General features: G+C 40.9%; 1 pseudogene; it reads right to left on the bottom strand.

The window, feature by feature from the left end:
- Nucleotides 1-1811: 1811 nt before the first annotated feature.
- The window catches only part of LOC139297635 (phospholipid phosphatase-related protein type 5-like), a 48471-nt pseudogene continuing 29552 nt past the window's right edge, over nucleotides 1812-20730 (bottom strand).

The raw sequence follows: 20730 nt of genomic DNA, 5'->3' as shown, positions 1-20730 counted from the left end.
ATAACAGGCATTGTTAGGACGCCTTGGCAGGGGTCCTTTGAAGGCCTGCAGTTACACACAAGCACAAGTGTGTAATTATAGCAGCTACTTTTGACAGTTTAACTTAAGAAAACAGGTTGCCAAATTAACAGTTATGCTGCCATACAATGTGCTCATTATAAACATACACACAAATCCCAGTAAGCACACTCACACACACGCGTACACACACACGCTTAATAAAACCATAGCAATGTCTTCTTTATATAACCCATTGCGTACTCTCCTACTAGTATAACCTGCCTGCAGTGTCCTTTTGAACTGAGCAGAACCAAAGCAAGTTGTGAGCCAAACACACCGGCTGTATGCTGTTAGATTTCACACATTTCTCCACTGCGCTACATTCCTGCTTTAGATCCGGCTACTACTCATGTTCCTACAAGACAACTTCAGGTAGCTTCACATTATTCACACAATTTAAAACGTAAGGATAATGTTGTATATACTGTGTAAAGAAACCTATATACTGTACAAAACTATACAAAACTCAGAGGTCTTACCTCCGTGTTACACACTGGTCTGTGCCATTGGTTTTCTAAAGTCAGTGTGAGGAAAGGATGGTGGTTTGAAGCAGGAAAATCTGGAAATGACTGGACAGGACAGATGGATAAACAGCAGCATCAACAACTGATGCCATACTACTCTTATAAAACATTCACTTTGGAAAGCCAAGGGAGCAAATACAGTAACATTTAGATACATGTCGTTTAAAGAAAGAAAGAAGAGGCATGAGCGTGTTCAAGGGGGTAAGGGGAGGGGAAGGTGAGGCTTTTATGCAAACGGACACGAACAAAGAACTCCACATGGGAATAGGCAAGTAAGTCAAATGATAAAACTTTCCAAATATTTCACAGCATGGACGTAGAACCTACAGACATTTATAAACACATACCTGAATAATAAGTAGATAAAAGATATTTGGAAAGATGATGGAAATCTAGTTCAGTTCACTTCAGGGATGAATTATCTGAGGCCCCCAAAACAAATGTGGTATCACAAGCACAGCTCTAGTGTGTATAAATCTCTCTTCTGTCACTTCACACAATATACAGCAAGAGATCAAACCAATAACCCCCCAAATCAAATAAGATACAACACAGTTTACTGAACACTGAATTGGTTCATCTGTGCTATAATTTACAAAAGTGCTTTCCTCTTTGACAGCGTCTCTTTAGTTAGTTTTGAGGACAGAAAAAAAAATCTGTACCATAATACTCAACAGTACCTGCATTTTGATTACATAAAGGTCTTTGTTTTGAATCTTGTCGATTTTTTCCATTGTATTGTCCTGAGTATTAAAAAATGGTCTTTTGAGGACGATCCACCAGTGATTGGGATTTTCTTCGATCATTAAAAAACCCTCAGCTCTGCTGAGTTATTATATTTGATCAAGTGTTTTATCAAGTCATCACCAGCCAACAGTCTTTAGAGTCACTGTTGGGTCTTTGTGGAAAACAGGACAAGGTAATGGGACACAGTATTGCTTCAACAGCTCTGGCTTTGGCGAATCTTTCATTCGGTCTTTAACACCTGAAAGAAAAAGGAGGCCATCTTGGAGGACAAACAGGACAGAACAGGACAGAATGACATGTATCCATCTCCTATTGGTCCTTGGCGGATGACAGGTTTCAGCCATGCTCGCAATGTGCTCATGTTGCTGCTCTGCCTCCTGTGATTGATGGACCTTCAGACCTGTGTGGATTTGACTCGTCGGAGAGGATGTCGTCCTTCGGGGTGGGCACGGCAGGGCGGGGGGCACTCGGTGGGCAGGTCTAGACTGCGCTGGTGAGGCAACGCCGTGAGGGGAGGAGCACATCGGGAGGGGTGGGGGACGGGATTGGCTGATGGTCATGTGATCTCAGAATACGGTAGCCCTGGAGCCTAACAGGAGGGAAAAGGACAGAGAGAAGGTTAGGAGAGGTGAACAGGGAGAGAAGTGAAGAGTATAAAACATCTCAAAACATTTGGAAAGTTAAAACCTGAGGGAATAGAGCAGATAAACTTAACTTGACTGAGACAGCGAGAGACAAGAATGCAAAATGATGATGTCTAGACAAGTGATAGAGTGTACACAAGAGAGATATCAGACAAAGAAGCAGCTGGGAAACAACCAAGGTTATCAGAGAGGACAAAAGAGAGTCAAAGATAGCCCCATACACATTTAAAAACAAAACTAAGAGTCTACAGCCATGCTAGCAGCTCTGTGAGATTGTACTTTGGTGTTTTTAGCTAAATGCTAACATGCTTACAATGACAATTTTCAAGTTCTGATGATTAGCAACTATAATATTTACCGTGTTCACCATCATAGTTTAGCATGTTAGCATCACTAAACACAAAGTGATTGGAATGATGTCTTCAGTTTTACAGGTATCTGGTCATAAACAAAAGTATATAACAAAAAACTAATTTAAATTTAAATTTAGGATCACCAGTGTCTACCAAGTGACTACAATTCATCCTGAGGGGGACATGAATGTCTGTACCAAATTTTATGACATTCCACTCAATAGTTGTTGAGATATTTCTCTCATAACTACAAAAGTCAACCTCGCGGTGGCACTAGAAGAAAAGTCAGGGGATCACCAAAATGATTAAGATTCGTCCTCTGTGGACCGTGAATGTCCAATAGTTTGTGAGATATTTCATTTTGGACCAAAGTGGACCAACTGCTTAACATGGCATTGTGCTGGTGCAACACATTTATTGTACACTGTCCCTGTTTTAAATAAACCAACAAAAGTTGCCATTGCCATTCCTAGAGCCATGCCATGGCCAATAAGTATTTGCCTCACCAAAAGACATCTTTCAGTCAAAACCAAATACATTGTGATACTTTGTGCAGTTTATTGATGATCTCAACTATTATATGTATGCTCTTCCAGAATGATTTCCCCCATCCCTTACCTGGAAGCCACTTAACTTTTCGAGTGGACTCTCCACACGGGGCAGGCTGAGGAGAGGCAGCCCCATGGGGGGCTCTGGACGCTGTGGAGGTGGAGGAGTAGGCAATGCAATCTGGGTTTGCTGGAAATTGTTAATCACACATGACACCTGATGGAGAGCAGAGAAAATAAGTGGTAAAAGAATAAAGGAGCGGAGAGATTTGCTCCACTGCACCACAGAAATGGACGATTTTCTGGTGTGCAAAATGCTCCAAGTGTCCATGGGAGCAGATACTGAAGAGGACACTTACAGTATGAGAGGGAGAGACATAGATAAAAGATAGACAGAGAAAGAAAGAAATATGGGAGGAGGTATGGACAGAAAGCTACAGTCGTAGGGATGCACCACAGGGAGCACTTTGATCTTTCATTTTAACACCGACCCTACACGTTTTTCCAGAAAATTGATTAGGCCAAGAGGTCCAACAACCATGACATTTGAATACACCAAGGTAAAGATTCAGATCAGTGTATTGACATTCATAAGTGTAGAAGTGCGTGTGTGTCCTCAACCACACAGGCAATAAGGCTCTTTCGTCTCAAGCTCGCCTTAATCATCAGTCCATCCTCCCACCAGCTCTCCTGCACCCACATCACGCCAACACTGCTCTCGCTTTGCATTCTTCCCTGATTCAATCCTTCCCCTCTCCCTTCATTATACTATCCTCACAACACAGTAACTAGTTACGTGTTTAGTCAAAGAAAGGTATCATTTCCATGAAAACAGCATGTGAAATTAGCAGTAACTACAAAACAGAGCTAAAAACCAAACGTCGGTAACCGCAACTTGGTTTGTAAATCTCTGTGCTCGAAGCCGCTGTTGCATTTTCTACATGCTGTGTCAGAGAGCTAAAGCAAAGAAAGCTAAGCTACATCAAGTTAAAGCTAGCTGGGGAGATAGCCATGACAAGATTATTTCTCCAGCTGTTATCTGTGATTGAAAAAAAGTATCCATTGTAATTAACATCATCAGTTAGTAATTCCACATGACGAAATGAGGCAGTTGCTAAATTCAACCATAATGGAGAGAAAAATGGAGAGAACTCCTGCTAAAGGTAACTAACATTAATGTCCAGAGAAGCTGTAACTGATATCTCAGCTTTTGACTCTCGTGAAATCTATGCAATTTGGTGTTTTATACCGATTTAAATATAAAAACATATAGCAGTAGACAGGCAGACACCTAGCAAAACAGATGCTACTACTTAATCCCTATGACGTGTAAATACTCAAAATAAAGTTAAAGTTAAAAAATGGGCAAGAAAGGTGAAAGAATACATTTTGTTTGTAGATAATATGTTTTCCCCTCACTGTCCATGGAGATGATAAAACAGTGCAGTATTTTAGGTATTATATAGCTTATTCTATGGCATTGATTTGGGGTAAGATAATCAGCCTAAAACAGCATATATTGAAGACATCTTACTACCAGTTACACTGTTTGCAAGCCAGCCTGAAACCAATCATGTTTTGTCAACTTCTCTGCTTCTGTAGTTACTGTTCTCTGCCTTTGTAAGTCAGTATCCTTTCCTCTAGTCTTTTCCTCCTGTCTTTCAACACTTTTTCCATCCATCTCTCACTATCTTCTTCTCCTCCATCCTTGTTTGATCCCTGAAATTCCACCCATGTCTTCTTCCACCCTGCTTTCCCTGCCCATATCTCCCTCCTCTCCTTCTCACCAGGAAGGCAGCGATGGCCCCTCCGGTGACAAATCCAGCCAAGACATCGTTCCAGTGGTTTCTGTGTTCAGTCACCCTCATCACCCCCACCAGCACGGCCAGAGACAGCAGCACCAGGCACAGGGTGGGCTTGGTCAGACGGGTCCCTTTGGTCCGGAACACCAGGGTCACGTACATCTGGAAGACAGAAATAAATTTTCAACAAAAAAATGTCACGATATTTGTTCATGGTGAGCTAATCCAGGTGTTGAATCCGCAGGTCTTTAGTCAGCCAGCTGAAATAATTCAAACAGTGCTACAGCTTGAATAGATTAATAGGTTGAATAGCTTGAACAAGCCACAAGAGGCCGCACTCTGCAGTGATTTTAGAGCAGCTGAAGGGTTTGATGAGGTATAAAAAGAAAGCCCCGTGAAAACACTGCCATGATTGGTTTAATGCTTCTAAAAAATTTACAGGAACATGGCACCGTCATTAAAAAGAGAACAAATGCTGCATTAAAGGTTTTTTCAGTAGTAGTTAAATCATAACTGGATGTTTCTACTAATGTAGTTTATTATTTTAGAGGTTCATACATGCGCACATGTTTTACCCTTGGAAAGAAGGTCATTTGTGTTAAGAACAGGTGATGACTATCACAGAAGGAAATGTTGATTGAAAAAAAATTGTTTATCAATAAACAGTTTTTTTGTCTTTAGTCTAGTAGTAACTTGTTTTGTCTAGTACCTTACATCATTAAATAGTTTGAATTCTGTATTGTATTGTTCTTCTCTATATTAAATTGCAATTCTGGGTTTTGTATTTGTATGCTTTCCAAAAGTATTACATAAACTGACCAATCAGAAATCAGCACTTAAGAGGTTCCTTCATTTTGGAAGAATCTAGTTTCATTCCTGTCCTTTCTTCATTTTAGGGTCCAATAGTATTGTGTAACATTGTCATCTTGGGTTAGAAACGTTGGTACTACGAGCTAATAAGGTCACCTTTATAAAGGGCTGATAAGTTGTAACTATAATATAATAATAATAATTATAATTATTATAATATAATAATAATTTACTAATGATCAATCATAAGCCATTAATAGGAAAAAGCTTTGGCATGCCAGGTTGTGTGTGTTTTTTACAATCTGGCAACCCAAAAGTTGTTCTTTTTAATGGCTCATAACTAACATATAAAGAATTAGTAATTTATTTATTAACCTTTAATAAACCCCTTGGCTACAACTTATAAACCCTTTATGATGGGGCTCCTTACAATGAAGTAGCTATTTTACTTCTGCTTTAGTAAACATTTTAGCAAAGCAAAAGTACACTTTCCAGTTTTTGTTTGACCAACACAACATCATTGTATCCCACAATTACCCCAGTGTGTCTCTTTCACCCATTACCCCCCAAAAAGTTCCCTACCACTGTGTAGATGGCTGAATAAAAGCTGAGCGCTGCGTCTTTGGAAGGGAAGGATTTGCGGGCAGACGCCACCAGGTATGGGTTTCCTGTGCAGGCTCGGCGCTCTGTGATGTACTGCAGCGGAGACTGGCAGCCAAGAGCTGTGTAGTTGGGCTTGCAGGCAGACAGGAAATGAGGTGTCTGGTTTCCTGTCACTACTTGACCTGCATTGGCAAAGATGGTGGTAGTGAAGAGGCCAAAGGAGTAGACACCTGCATAAAAAAGAGGGACAAAGTGAGAGAGAGGCAGGGTGTACGCATGTAAACTCAAAATAAGCAAATCAATGAGACTGGTAAGAGTCAGAAACAAACACTTAAATAAGAATTAAATGGTTACGCTGACTGCTATTTGTGTGGGAGTGACAGTCCAGACAGGCATAGCCTTTGCTTTTATGCTTCTTATCTACAGTCCATCACTATAAAAGATTCATAACTTAGATAAATACAGGCTACAGAGATGATGAAAAAGATCCCAGAACATCAACAGAGGAGGACATGAAGAGACGGGCAAGTGAAATGAGTCCACAGGAGACCTTAACTAAGGATAAGGTCTCTTTCTGGCCTTATGACAGAGGAGTACTGGTGTAAGTCTTAATGAGCCTTGATCCCAGAGTGCAAGGGCTCTGTTTAGTCAAAGCCAAGGAACCTCTGATCTTTAGGACTATAACTAACCCAGAAATCGTACGATCCTACGGAGGAGAGGGTTGAAATAACAGCAGTCGGCGGTCACTATGGTCTTCTCCTGAGCTCCCTCCGTCTTCACGAAGAAACTGGTCACTTCCCCGATCAGAATCTGGGACAGAAAGAGAGACGGGGAGAAACCACAAACATTTTTGTCAAACAGAAAGCTAAAACCATGTGGTTAAGGATTGAGGTTCACTGAATATTCTGTCAGTTAAATGTGTTGTGCAGCAAAATTATTCATGAGTGTTCCTCCCTCAGACGATTACACTTCTCCTTGGCCAGCCTGCTTTATATTTTCCTCAACATTTGGCTGATTTTATGATGCTTTAGTAAATCCCAACATTAACACCTCCCATTCACTCTCATCAGTGGGAGTTTGTCAACCTCAATATCTCCTAGACCTTCTATCTATGTTTTTTCTGTACTGATTTACTGCAGCTCCATAAAACCACGACTATACTTTGATTAATAATGTCACACAGGTTAATAACCTCAAAAGTGAGTGCTGGGTTTGCCAGAAAACATAAATCAAACACATCTTATACTATTTTCATGAAATATTTGAAATGTATTGGCTAATGTTTTATCCCACCCTGATCCGACCTCAATAAAACCTCCATTATATTTTACTATTACAGCCTTAACACATTTTGAACACCCATTTAAAGAGCATACACCTCGAGCCTCTGGCAGCTGTGTGTGAGGGGCATTTAAAGAGTTTCAAAACCAAGTCAAATCAGCAGGACATTGATCTCTTTTGACAGGGGAAAAGATTGACTAAACACCTCGTAACACATTCCTGGATGCTATTACACCCTGCATACTGAACCTGTCTGATCAGGGGACCCCTGCTGACAGCAGCGTGGATAGATGTAGGTTACATGCTCATACAATATGCATGGCCCAGAGCCAGGAGCGTGGGACGACGCTAATGCACCAAAGCTCACTGAACTCGGTGTGACAGACGAAGGCTGAGGTTTACACTAGCACTGATGTCATGGACAAGAACCTCCAATGGAGGGAGGTGTGTGTCAACATAAATTATGCCTTTGGAGGATGACGTGACCTGAGTGCTGCAAAGCTATGCAGCCCTGAGGTTATGTGTGCTGGGGAAAGAGGGCTCTGACTTCCTTAAAACGTCATTTCAAGATATGATGGCTGTGTGGTAGTTTTTGCAGTGCCCTGCTCACCTTCAGGCTTCTGTATAAATTCACAGTAACACTTACTAAAAAGTTCTTGCCCTCCAGAAAGTCTTATAGACAAGTGCATTGGATCATTAACTCTGACTGCGAAACAACCAAACAATCTTGCACACTGATTTTTTGGTTCATTTGTATGTGTTACGACGATGCGGTAATATTTTGTTGCAACTGTATGTATCTCTCTGACAAGGGTGCCTGAAGGTGTCAGTGTGTGTGGGTCTATAAAAATAGTTGTGTGCTGGGACAAGAAGAAAATTGATTCCCCGTTACTGGCTCCCGCAGGTGATTGGCTCCTCCTGGATGACGGCCCACCACATAAAGAGGCTAGAAGGGGGCAGCTCGAAGGCAGAGGAAAGGCTCATGTTGGTGAGTTAATTTGATTCTGTTAGGAGCATGTGACATGGTAGTGGGCTTTATAAGTAAAGAGAGACAATGGGTAACATTTTAACCTGTTTAAACAACTGTCAAGACATCGTTGAGCAGGTCAACTATTACTGGACAGCTTCGAGGTGAGGCTGTGTCACCAGAATAAAAGTAAAACAGGGTAATACTGCTAAAGCTCAGCAAACCCTCTGAAGAAAAATAAAAAACTACAAATAAAATTTGTACAAGAACTGTACAGCTGCTAGAATATTCTCCTCACAAAGTTTGACTACGCTTTATTAATTTCTGCAGGGAGGTTTGTGTGTAGAGTCAGCCATAAATCATTATCCCTGGAGCTGCTGGAAGTTTGGTACCTTGCTGCAGGCACTTTGGCAGAGCTGGTGGGCGCCAAAGATTAGACAGCTGGATTAAATGTAGCACATTTTTACCTCCAGGCTTCTCCAAAATCACATCACCCACTACCCGTGATGAAAATTACACCACACTCCCACCAATGGTGCGGCTGAAAACCCTACAAATAACTAAATGAATGGGTATCAGGTTTGGACGTATGTTAATCAACATCACTTTTGGTTTGGTTGGTTTCAAGGAGAGATTTGAGTCCATTCATCCTCTCCTGCAATGTCTCCTGCAGAGAGTGAGGTGACACTATCAGCCCCACAGGGCAAGCTTCCTGCTTACTTACACACACACACACACACACACACACACACACACACACACACACACACATATATATATATACAGTGCTTAACAACTTAATTAGACCACCTGTCATAAAAACGAGAAAACACAAATATTTTAGAAATCTGTCGAAAAAATTGTGTTGTTATTTATTAAGCAAATAACAAACTGGAACAACTAAATAGTCCTTATTCACATATATTAACCAAAAATCTTAATATTTTGTATGACCTCCTTTGGCCCTGATAACAGATTGCGTTCTTGCAACCACAAAACAAATTTTTCTGTTCAGGAATGCAAGTAAATAACTGTAATTTGGCATCTCAATCAAAAAATAATAATGTGCTTACTATTTTTTCTGCTTTTTTGAAAAACAGTAAATTTGAGAATTCATGAATAACAACAATTATATTTTAGCATCAAAGCTATAATTTTGATTAAAGTGCTTGACTTGCACATACTGGTGGATTAACCATTACAGAAACATAAAGTATTTTGGTAATCAGCAATACTGTTAAGGGCTGTTAGGGCAGCGGTGGCAAACACCTTACACTGGGTGGTGGTCTAATAAATTTGTAAAGCACTGTATATATACATATATATATATATATATATATATATATATATATATATATATATATATATATATATATATATATATATATATATATATATATATATATATATATATATACATACAGCAGGTACTGTGGAATAAATGGTCCCCATTGTCCCAGTAAGTACATGTACATTTCAGAGGGTGGCTCAAACCTATAGTGCCCTTTGATGGCTTTGTCAGTGCTCATAGAAGAACGGTCACAATCAGTTCTATTGAGAAAGCAACACTACAAAAGGTAGGTCTTGAAACACGAGGTTTCCTCAGCCCTCAGATTTTCAGAGAAGCTGTTTCAGAGGAAACGAAAGCAGTCTTCCCTCACTCTTTGAGCTGGATTTAGGTGCGGTATAAAATTGAATCAGAACATCTGTGGGCTGTGCCAGAACATACGCAGTGAGGTGATCATGTATTCAGGGAACAAGACGAACCACGAAAAGATTCAAACACCATGACGAAAGTATCATTGCAGTGTTTCTACAACAGAAAACTATGTAGACTCTTGGCTCATGTTAAAACTCTGGCATCAGTGTGCTGAATAAACTGTTACTGTCCTAATGCGTTTCTGAGAGACGCTCTCGTGAAGTGAGTGTGGGGGAGAAAAAAAAGAGGAAGAAGAGGAGTGGAGGAGACAACAGCCACTGATGATAGTCAGCCAGCAGCCAAAGGGGCAGAAGCCATAAGAGACTTGTAAATGGTGTTGTTGGCCAATTAACCACCGTGAAACTGAGATTACAGATTAAAGAAAAGAGGTTGATTGCAACATAATTAAAACTATCAAAGGCTCGTTCTGAACTTGCCAAATTAGCTTCAACAGCTGTCAATGCAGCGTGGTAAAGTTTTTCTTTTACAGCAACCCCAGGGAGTTTGTCACTTTAAGTGGTGTGCATTACAACAGGAAGATGCACACAATAAAAAGAGTTGAAAAGAGTTGCCACAAGCGCAACCTCAAAAAGGAAGACGTCTCTGCAGGGCAATAAACATGGCTGCTGCAGCCACAGACCTGCTAAACACATACATGTACTAAACGACTGCAGCACATGCGAACACACACACAAAGGCCAAAGCATAAATGCAGTGAGGTTGAAACCTGAAAATAAAAGAAACTAAAAGGGACTGAATGATTATATCTGGATCTGCTGTGAAATCTTTATGGCACTGGAGACTGGAGCCAATTTCAATTCAATTCATCAACTAAAATAAACAGCTTCATCCTGATTTCTGTGAAATACCAACAAAACTTCATCCAATCTGGCAACACCTGCTTCATTCTACCTATGTCTCAGTCAACACGCTGCAACATACAGAGGTACAAACAATGACACTCATTACAGACTTTTGACGACTTGACGACATTGTCCGGTTGCACAGTGACGATAAATGTTTTCAAAGAATGAGCTGACTTTCATACTTTTCACACCATCTTTGGATTCAACAACGTGGAGCCCTTGATGACTCCTTGAAGGCAACGTCAAACCAAAGGAATCAAATTCAGAGAGACTGAAGGGCATGTAGGAACAGAGAGGGAGAGACGTCTGCACGTGTTTATTAATAATATAGAAGCTCCTGGTTCGGGCGCTGACTTGTTGAAACATGTATTTGAGGGTTTAACATTTGAATGAATTATTCATTTCTGGTGTGACAGCAGTGCTGTTCATTGCTTTAGAGCTTGTGCTGTGTTGTATAAAGCAACAGCTACAGATAATAACATTGGACACTGAATGGTCCTCTGCCATGTTTTCTCCCTGCTTCTCACTGTGATGGAGAATGAAGTCTACATCCCCATTAGGGAAACAGTTGCCAGCAGTGCACTCCTTTATCATTCGCTCAATTACTTTTTTCCACAACTCCCAAGCTAATGTGCTCCCATCGACGTTCGATGGTGATGGGCTCCTGCTGAGTTGTTATATGCTACATTTCTCCCACAGCCATATATTCAAAAGTATCTAGTGCCAATACTAATGCCTTTTCAGACTGGTTGATAGATTTGAAGTAACCATGGTTCAATCCAGCAGCTTCTAATTCAGAGGTCTCTGTACAGTAATCAGTAAAACATGCAAAGAAATCACAGAAGCTATAATTTGTTGGTCTTGCAGATATTTAACTGACGTTTTCATGGCAGCTCTGTGGTTAATTTGATATCAAAGTAACACTCAACAGAAAGAATAAAGGCCGGACTGGAAGCTCGCACTTTTTTTCTAAACTAATGCCTTGAACTCATATTGTTCATGCACACTTCTACATGTCGTCTGAACCACCTTAGTAAAGTTTAACAGACAGAGAACCTGAAAAAGAATAACATCTACAAGAGATGATTCCTATTGTTTCACTTCTAAATAGAAATCTCACTGATGTCTCAGTGGAAAGCTTACAAAGCATTTCCTGGAGTGGATGCTGCATACTTAATGAGTGCAGTCAGACACAGACACACATCTGTTTGAGATGTGATAAGAACACACCTTAATGTGCATCACAGTGAGCATTTAAAGCTGTACTAATCATTATTCTTTTATTAACAATGAATCAAATTACTTTATAAATGATTATACAATGTGATGTCACTCATCGTGATGGACACACAGGGAATTATCACCCGACTCCGCAGTTCCTCTCAGCTCTACGGAGAGTTTCAGTGTCTTTCAACTCATTGTTTTTGGTTTGTGTTTGGGTCACTCTTACTGCTCTCTGCAGTGTTGTTTTTAGCAAAGCAAAGCTCTGCTAATACACTGTACACTACCTGCCAACAGACAGACAAAGTTAGAGACTAGCTGGCGAACACAGTGGAGCATTTAGCAGCTAATGAGACAGATATTTCCCTCCTGGGCTGGTGGAGACCAAAACAGAGCTAAAAGGAGAGTGAATATTGGACTTGCGTTCGTCAGGTGGGCGGAAATACGACTCCAAAAGAATGCTAATGTTGCTCCCTGTCATAACAGCATTATATGGTGAAAATATTACAGCTTGTTGCACTGCCCCCAAGTGACCAAAGAATTTCATTAAAGCCAGTTTTGATTATGTATTTTTAAGGCTTCAAAAAAACACTTGTACCACTAATGTTGACTGATTGTAGCCAGGGTGTTTATGCTAACATACAGTCAAAAAGATGTAACAGAGTATATTGTGATAAAAAAAAGTCTTGAAAAAGGAGCTAATGTGTTGCAAATTACACCTAAACATACATTCTAATGTAATCTATGACAATTTATGACATTGAGACCCTGAATGCTCATATTGAAAACTTGGTTTAAAATCAAACATGACATTAAGAGACCATCTCGCCTAAATTGTCAGTGTGGTTTTCTGTCTGCCTGCTTTCATTTCAGCAGAACGGCTGCGAACATGTCAAAGCAATTACAGTAAATCCCATTTGACATTTACAATACAACAACTGCAATCCATAGATGTCATTGTATTTTTGCCAACATTGTTTTTAAGAAATGACATGGACAAGGACACACCTATGCAAAACAAAAAGAAGTGAAATTACACAAATTCAATACCACCTAACAATATGACACCTGGCAGAGAAGCACAAAGCAAAGAAAGTTCTGACATACAAACAAAGGGTCACACGCACTGAATGCAATAGAAAGTGAATAAAAAAAGAAGACAATAAATAAATTATATTGCGCATGTATGAGTGTGTGTGTGTGTGTGTGTGTGTGTGTGTGGAGAAAGGAAGTACAATTATAGAGATAAGCCACTGCATTAGTCTGGAGGACGGTGGGGTAATTTGAAAGTATTTTTGAGGTTCAGAGTAATGCAGATTATAGTGCAAAATACACCCTCCTATCCATCCCTGTGCATTCATGGAACTGAATAAATGTAATGCTTTAAAAATATTCTAGCTATATACTTATTTGATTCTTCTTCTTTGAGTGAAATCATTAACAGCATGGCTGCCGGTGTGGGAGATGGTTTTTATCCCTCCACTGCTTCTCTCCCATCATCTAAACTCATTTTAATTGAAATATTGTGTCAGTTATATTGCTGAAACCTGGAATTAAATCAGCAAGTCTTCATGTCTCTCAGAGCTTTTTAGAAAATAGTCACAAACTCAAAATGGGTTATGATCCCAGCTCTGTTTGATAAAAACACAAAACATATGAGTCACCAGATTGTGAACTAGAACACTGAAAAAGTCAGTGTTGACCTGGTTGACATGACGACACTTCACTCTGAGTAAAACTTCGATAAGAATATGCAAGACAAAGTGCTGTGATAGTATGCAAGTAGCCAGAGCAATGTGTTGTCCTAACAGCTAAGTGCACGAGGCGGGTATGTGAGACCTGCCAATGGGCTCAACCTAAACTTGGTGGAAGGTAAAGTTTTATACTCTACTGGAAATCAACTGGAGCAAGGTGAAAATCACTTGGCAGCCAATTAGTTTTGAACAGATGTTGACTGTGTTCTGGAGGCAGTTGCTGTGTTTTTTTTTTTAGGCCGCATCTATTTCATCCTTGGATAGTCAGAGGGATAAAGAGAGATCTCAACTAGTCAGAGGAGGTATGATTAAGATACAAGCAGACGTTTGTGTGTAAACACCTGAAGAGAGAGAAAGGGATGCAGCCAGGGAATGAGAAGACAGAGAGAAGATGACGGAGAACAGAAAATAGGGTAGGAGAGAGTAAGAGAAAATGAAGGAGTTGATGAAAATGAGGAAAAAAAGAGAATAAGAAAAAGGCAGATGAAGGATGACTGACACAAACTGTCTTCTCCTGCCTCAGAGAGCAGAGATCACATGGCCTCCTTTGTTGAGAAAGTACGTGTGAGTGTGTGTGTGTCATGTGTGTGTGTGTGTGTGTGTGTGTGTGTGTGTGTGTACTATAGAAGCTGTTAGTAAGACTTTGCAACTCTGGCGTTTTTTCAACTCTGACAACTATATAGATAAATTGAAAGGCTGTCTGTGGGAGAAGAGGTGGCACAGAGAACGGCACATTAACGTTTTTGTGGAAGAGTGATGGGAGAAACTCCAGAGGTTGAGTGGGTCTTAATTGGCTTTCTTTTGATTTTCTACGTTTTGTGAAATGGTGACAGTCGATTGTAGGGTGTTCTTTTGCTTTTCTGAGCGTGACTCCAAACAGTGTGTGTGCCGAAGTGTGTGGTCTTGCTTGACAAAAGATAACAATGAGGATCAAAAGGAGAAAAACACAAAGAAACAAAAGGTTGAAATGGAGATCAAAACACATGAAGGGCACAGAAAAATAATAGTGAGACAATAGAGAAGTCAATGGGGCATCTAATGATACAGACAGGAACTGTAAACAGGTGGATCTTTTTTTTTTTAACAAATACACTTTGAAAAAGACATCAAATCACACACACAGACATATTCACCACACATACAGGGATGTATACATAGAAAACATAGACACAAACTTGCATGCAAAACACAGAGAGATCCACACTTTCACTGTGTCTAAGAACAGTATGATATACACACCGTGTACGATGAGTAATACTGAACAGCAATCAGAACAGGAACAAGTGATGCAGCATTAAATGCCGGTTTGACGTCACCACATATAAAAAGCAACTTAAGCTTAAGGGGGAGTGTGGAAATGTACGCTAATGTATCCGTGCATTCTTTTTTTACAGATGTGTTTGGGATTTTTTTCGTTTATCATTAACAGCTTGGGGATATTGTGAGGAAACACTACATTTATCTACGCATTTACACCATGAACTGCCACACAGTGAATCATAGCTGGTGCTGTGTTAAATTCCTAATCTACGTTTATGGAAATATAATGTGTGTTTCAGTGGAAGTCCTTTACGCTGACGCACCTCCTAAAAATGACGCAATACTGACTGAAAGCTGCTCTTCGGCAGTTATTGTGAGGAGAAACCTTCATGAGGATTACGCACAAGTCGACATAAAGCTTCCGCAAATATCACATGACATTTGTTGACATTGCAAGCCCAGTGCTCTACTTTAAAACACACACACACAAACGCACACACACATACATAAGCAGGCAGCCTTTCTCACACACCCGCGATGGTAACCATGACAATTTAGCTGCTTCAGCTTCATCATCACCCACACTCTCTCCATCCATCTCCTTCTCTCTGTTTCACTCTGCTTTTATTCTGTGTTTCGTTCATGGCCGGGCAGCTTTCCCATGTCTTTGTGGAGGAGAGAAACTAGGCTACCAGAAACATCTCTCTCTCTCTCTCTCTCTCTCTCTCTCTCTCTCTCTCTGTTTATTTCTCTTTTGTTCTTTCCTGATTCAAAAGTAAATTGTCTTTTCTTGCCTCCTTCTTGCTCGCTCTCTCACAGTTCAAATCATGTTTGTACTCAGTAAGGTTTTAACTGCAGTTTGAGGTATGACCCCGTTCGTCTTCTCCTCTCCCCGCTTTCCCCACTTTTCTTTTCTTGTCTCTTTGCATTTTCTTCTTTTTCCTCCGGTCTCTCGCTCTCTGTCCTTATCCTGCTTTTCTTCCTAAAGTTGTGTTTTTTTCTTTCTCTCCTTAAGAAGATGCAGAGGGATCCTGGATCCGTGTGGGAAGAGACCTTGCAGCTGATCTATCAGAGTTTGAGTGTGAGTGTATTGCTGGATTAGGGTTCTCATCTATGGGATAGAGCATGTCTTATTGTCTGGCTATCACAGTGGGAGCGGATAGCTGGTCAGGCGTATCGACATGGGGCTACATGGCCTGCTGTCTTCATCTCTCAATCCTCTACCCAGTGTGATTGGCAGAGACAGGATAAAGCCGCGATTATCCCTTATTATCCCTGCCCTTTTGTCACTGCTCCGTCTCATAAGCACGACTGCTGACTCTGATCTGTCTTTCTGCCTTTCTTTCTGTCTCTGGCTTTCTGTCTGTCTCTCTTTTGGACATCCAAACACACACATACACACACACAGAAGAAGAGATGGACATGGATGGACAGACAGATGGTGATGGTCAATAGCAAAACAGATTATACCATCAAACATGGCATTTTCTATGTTAGGATGGGTATTAAATTAGCTTATAATAACACACTGATGCCAGCAATCATGAGAGTCACAAAATCATCCTTTGAGAATTAAAACTTCTGTCACAGAACAAGAAAGAACAAGACAAACTGAACACCTGACATAGTTTGTTTCATTATTTTGGCTCATTTTCTGTCACTAACTTCTCCTGCAGTTTCAGACCCATTCCCTCAACTTCCAGCAGCTGTCCTTCGAGGTTCCCTCTGTTCCCCAGTCACCTGATCTCCACCTGCCCCTCATTACCCTAATCAGTATATATACTGGCCACTTTCCTCCGTTTCCTGCAGATTGTCTTATGTGCTTTGCCTTCTCTGCCTGCCTATTATGACTATTTGCCTGCGTAGCTCTTTCGTCTTGTTTGCCTGTTTGGAGTGACCTCATGACAGACACTGCTCCGTGTTCTTGGTATGACATCCAAATAAAAATCATAACTTGTCTTACAAATCTTTAAGGTGAAAGAAGGACAATTCTAGCTATGCTGCTAAAATTCAGATGTGTATTTCATTAAAAAAAAAAAAGGTTGGGGTCACAGACAATCTTCTTCCAGGGATCCCTGAAATATCTATGCTCCTGTTTGCATAATAAAGGCAAGATAGTCATACATTGTGATGAGTGGCAAAGCATGATGCACAAGTAATGCAGTGTCAATAATGATATCTATACTGATTGACTTTTCGCAGCAACAAACACATTTCACATCAGCACCAAAATCACTTTATCCAAATTTGTGGCTCTCTCCTACGTCCTCCCTGAAGAGGAAATCATGAAGGGAACTGATCTTCTCACAATCCATTGTGTGGGACAGAGCGACACCCAAATCTTTTCTCCAGCTCGATGGCTCTTCCCAATCCTCTTCTGTCCGTCATATGTGACTCCATTATTCATGAAGGATTGTCCCGAGGCTTAACAGTATGCAAACTTCTGGCCAATTTGCATATGGGCATCGGACTGATGTGTGTGTAAGGAGTTTGTGCATGTGTGTGTGTGTGTGTGTGTGTGTGTGTACCCAGCATGTGTGATAAAACACAAGACCGATGACAACTGCAATCAACTTGAAAATGTCAGAAAAAAAGGATGATTGCACGAATAAACTGCATGAGTTCTATGAGGACGCTTACTTCAGCTATACTTTACAGCAAATATGTGTAAGTGTGTGATTGCACGTCTATGTGCGTTGGTGTGTGTGTGTGTGTGTGTGTGTGTGTGTGTGTGTGAGCAGATTTCTTTTCGGTTGCCTGTCAAAGATGACAACTCTGATTACAATAAGAATAGAAGGTAAATATAGAATAGAGAAAGGCGAAAAATGAGAACAGGAAAAGACCGGATTTTCTGAACAACATAATTTGCTAAACATTAGCATAACAATAGAGCAGTCGGGGGGCATGATGGGAGCCATCTTAATACAGGGGAAAGAGGCTGTAGCAGGGCTCACCTACAGCCTCCCACCACTTGAATTATGTGTGTCTACCTCACACACAAAAGCAAGGAGTAGAGAAGGAAACCAATTTCCACATTCAAGTGTTTATGCCAGAGAGAGAAAAGAGAGTGTTGCTGGCTACAGGTAGATGTGACATTTCCATCTTATTTAGGAGATCTAATCAAGAAGATTGGATTTTGTGATATTGCTGCATGTAACCACAGCTGGAAGGGTAGCCTTGTGGTTAGAGAGGAGGTGTGACTTTAAAGCAAAATCTACCTTTGGTTACTCTTAGGGTTCAGTGACAGCACATTTATAACAGCTAAAGTTGAAGTGAAATAAACAGGGAGTTAAACTTTGGTGACACCTTTGACCTACAGCAACAGTGCTGCGAACAGAGAGAACTAGAAAGCTCATAATGGAGGTAGCTATCGTATCAGATGTATCACACAATTCAATTTTATATAATCCTGCTCTGCAGAATGAGAAGCAACAGAGCAATAGACCTGGTCCAAAGCAGCATCACACTACACGTGAGAAAACCTGAGGTTTCCTGTTAATGTCATAAATATCAAAACAATTTTCTGCAGGCTAACTCTGTTGTAGTAGCTCTAGCAATATTGCAAAAAGACTTCATGTCATCTATGTTTGACCAGTTATCTGTGGACAAAAGATGAACCAAAAATCCAGGCATGCTTTCCTGTACCTCACCCTCACCTCTGACCTCTGGAAGGCAAAGAGAATCGTCACCCTGCATTTATTTAAATCTGCATCTGCTTGGCTTCTGCCAGTCCTCCTCTTCAACTCTGACTATTGTCCCTCTTCATCTCTTCCCACGGAGGCTGGACCGCATACAGACTATTCAAACGTCCAAACACAATATGGCCTTGACCACATCCAGCATCTGTTTTTGAAGATATGACGGCAACAACAGCACAATGCAGTTTTTTTCGTGAATCAAGAGCTCTCCCTTAATAAACTCTGGCATGACTGGATGATATGGTCTGCCTCCATGGTTCGCCCCAATCCCCGTCTTTCTGTCACATGGAGCTGCATTATGCATGAAGGCTCTTTAACAGACAGCAGCAAACAAAACTTGGAGAAGCAAGCAGCCACCGAATGGCATCGGACAGACTCTCTTGTTCCCTCTTTCCTCTCCTTAACTCTTCATCATCAGCTGCTCTATGTCTTCTTTCTTGGTTTTGTTTTCTCTTGTTTTCTCTTGTTTTCTCTTGTTTTCTCTGCGGTACCTTTTGTTTCCTGTGTTCCTCATTCTCCCTCTTCCTCCTCACATTGTGTGGTGTTTGCTGCATTTTTGAACTCTCGCTGTCTCTCCTCTCAAAGAGCGCCCTCGCTTTGCCTTCCCGTCCTGTTTGAGAGGCTTATATTTAGTAGCATTAGAGAGGAGCTCTCCAGGGCAAAAGTATTTAGCATTATGCTTCTGACCCACATAAAAAAGGTGGAGAAATAAACCTCTACATTCAAAACTTCATTCATTCACGGCCTCTTGCCTGAGCTTACAAGTGTGTGCGTTTGTGTGGCGCAGTATGAGTCTCCACGTGCTGTGAAGGCTCACACTGTGCCACATGCATCTTAAGCCTACAATTACTATTTGATCCTGTGATTGGTCACAGCCTAACTGTATTCACTGATGGGTGGGTTGTAGTGTGCAATCGGCACATGAATCGGTCTACATTACACAATACACACCCTCACATACACACACACACAAAATTAGCTAATGGTTCAAATAGCACTTTACCCTGCTCTTTCAGCTAGCCTGGCATGACAATTAGCATGAGTGCTGAAATGTCACCTGTGCTGCGTCTGGTGCGTGTATTGTATATAGGCTATGCACTGTGTTTGTGTGTGTGTGTGTGTGTGTGTGCTAGTGGTGGAGAGTCATAGAGATCGCCTGTAGCCACTCTGACTTGTTCTCAGATCCCAGCACTAGTCAGACTCTCACACACAAACACACACACACACACACATGCACACATCGACTCCCACCTGCACACACGCAGAATCCGTTTTCAGTGGCAGTGGAGGAGAAGATGTGCGCCGTCATCCACCCACACACTTACCTTCACTGATGCACTGAAACTTACAGCATATTTGCCAAGTACCACACAAGTGCCTCTATTTCACTCACCCTCTTGCTTCCTCTCTCTCTCTGCCTCACACACACACACAGTATTCTTCTCTAATTCTAATCGAGGAACCACATCAATACTCAAATGTGGTCAATGTGCTCTGGTGTGTGCTGTTCAAATCTTACAGGTTCAGTTTGACATGAAAGCCCTGCGAGATCACTGCCGCTTTTCAACATTGTCAGTTTGAAGACAGACTTTTGATCAGACCCCAGAGACGTGATGAATTCGGGTTTAACCTGCTCTGCAGCTTTTCATGATTATGAAATTATATGAAAACCCAGATTTTCTTCATGGCCTATGAGTGTCATACTCTGCGGCTGAATCTAACTCCTTATCTTTTCGCATCGTAGTGGATGATCATACTTTCATCCATCACCAATATCTTATCACTGCTGACAATGACATCATGGTTGTTCCACCCAAAATGTATGAAGGAGTTGATGCGCCAAAACAAGAAATCACAAAAAATGTTTGTGGTAAATATTCTAAACGCAAGGTG

Source organism: Enoplosus armatus, chromosome 2 (genome assembly GCF_043641665.1).
Source record: "Enoplosus armatus isolate fEnoArm2 chromosome 2, fEnoArm2.hap1, whole genome shotgun sequence".
Classification (NCBI taxonomy): Eukaryota; Metazoa; Chordata; class Actinopteri; order Centrarchiformes; family Enoplosidae; genus Enoplosus; species Enoplosus armatus.
Note: the sequence above shows the minus strand (reverse complement) of the source record. Positions and strands in the feature narration are given on the sequence as shown.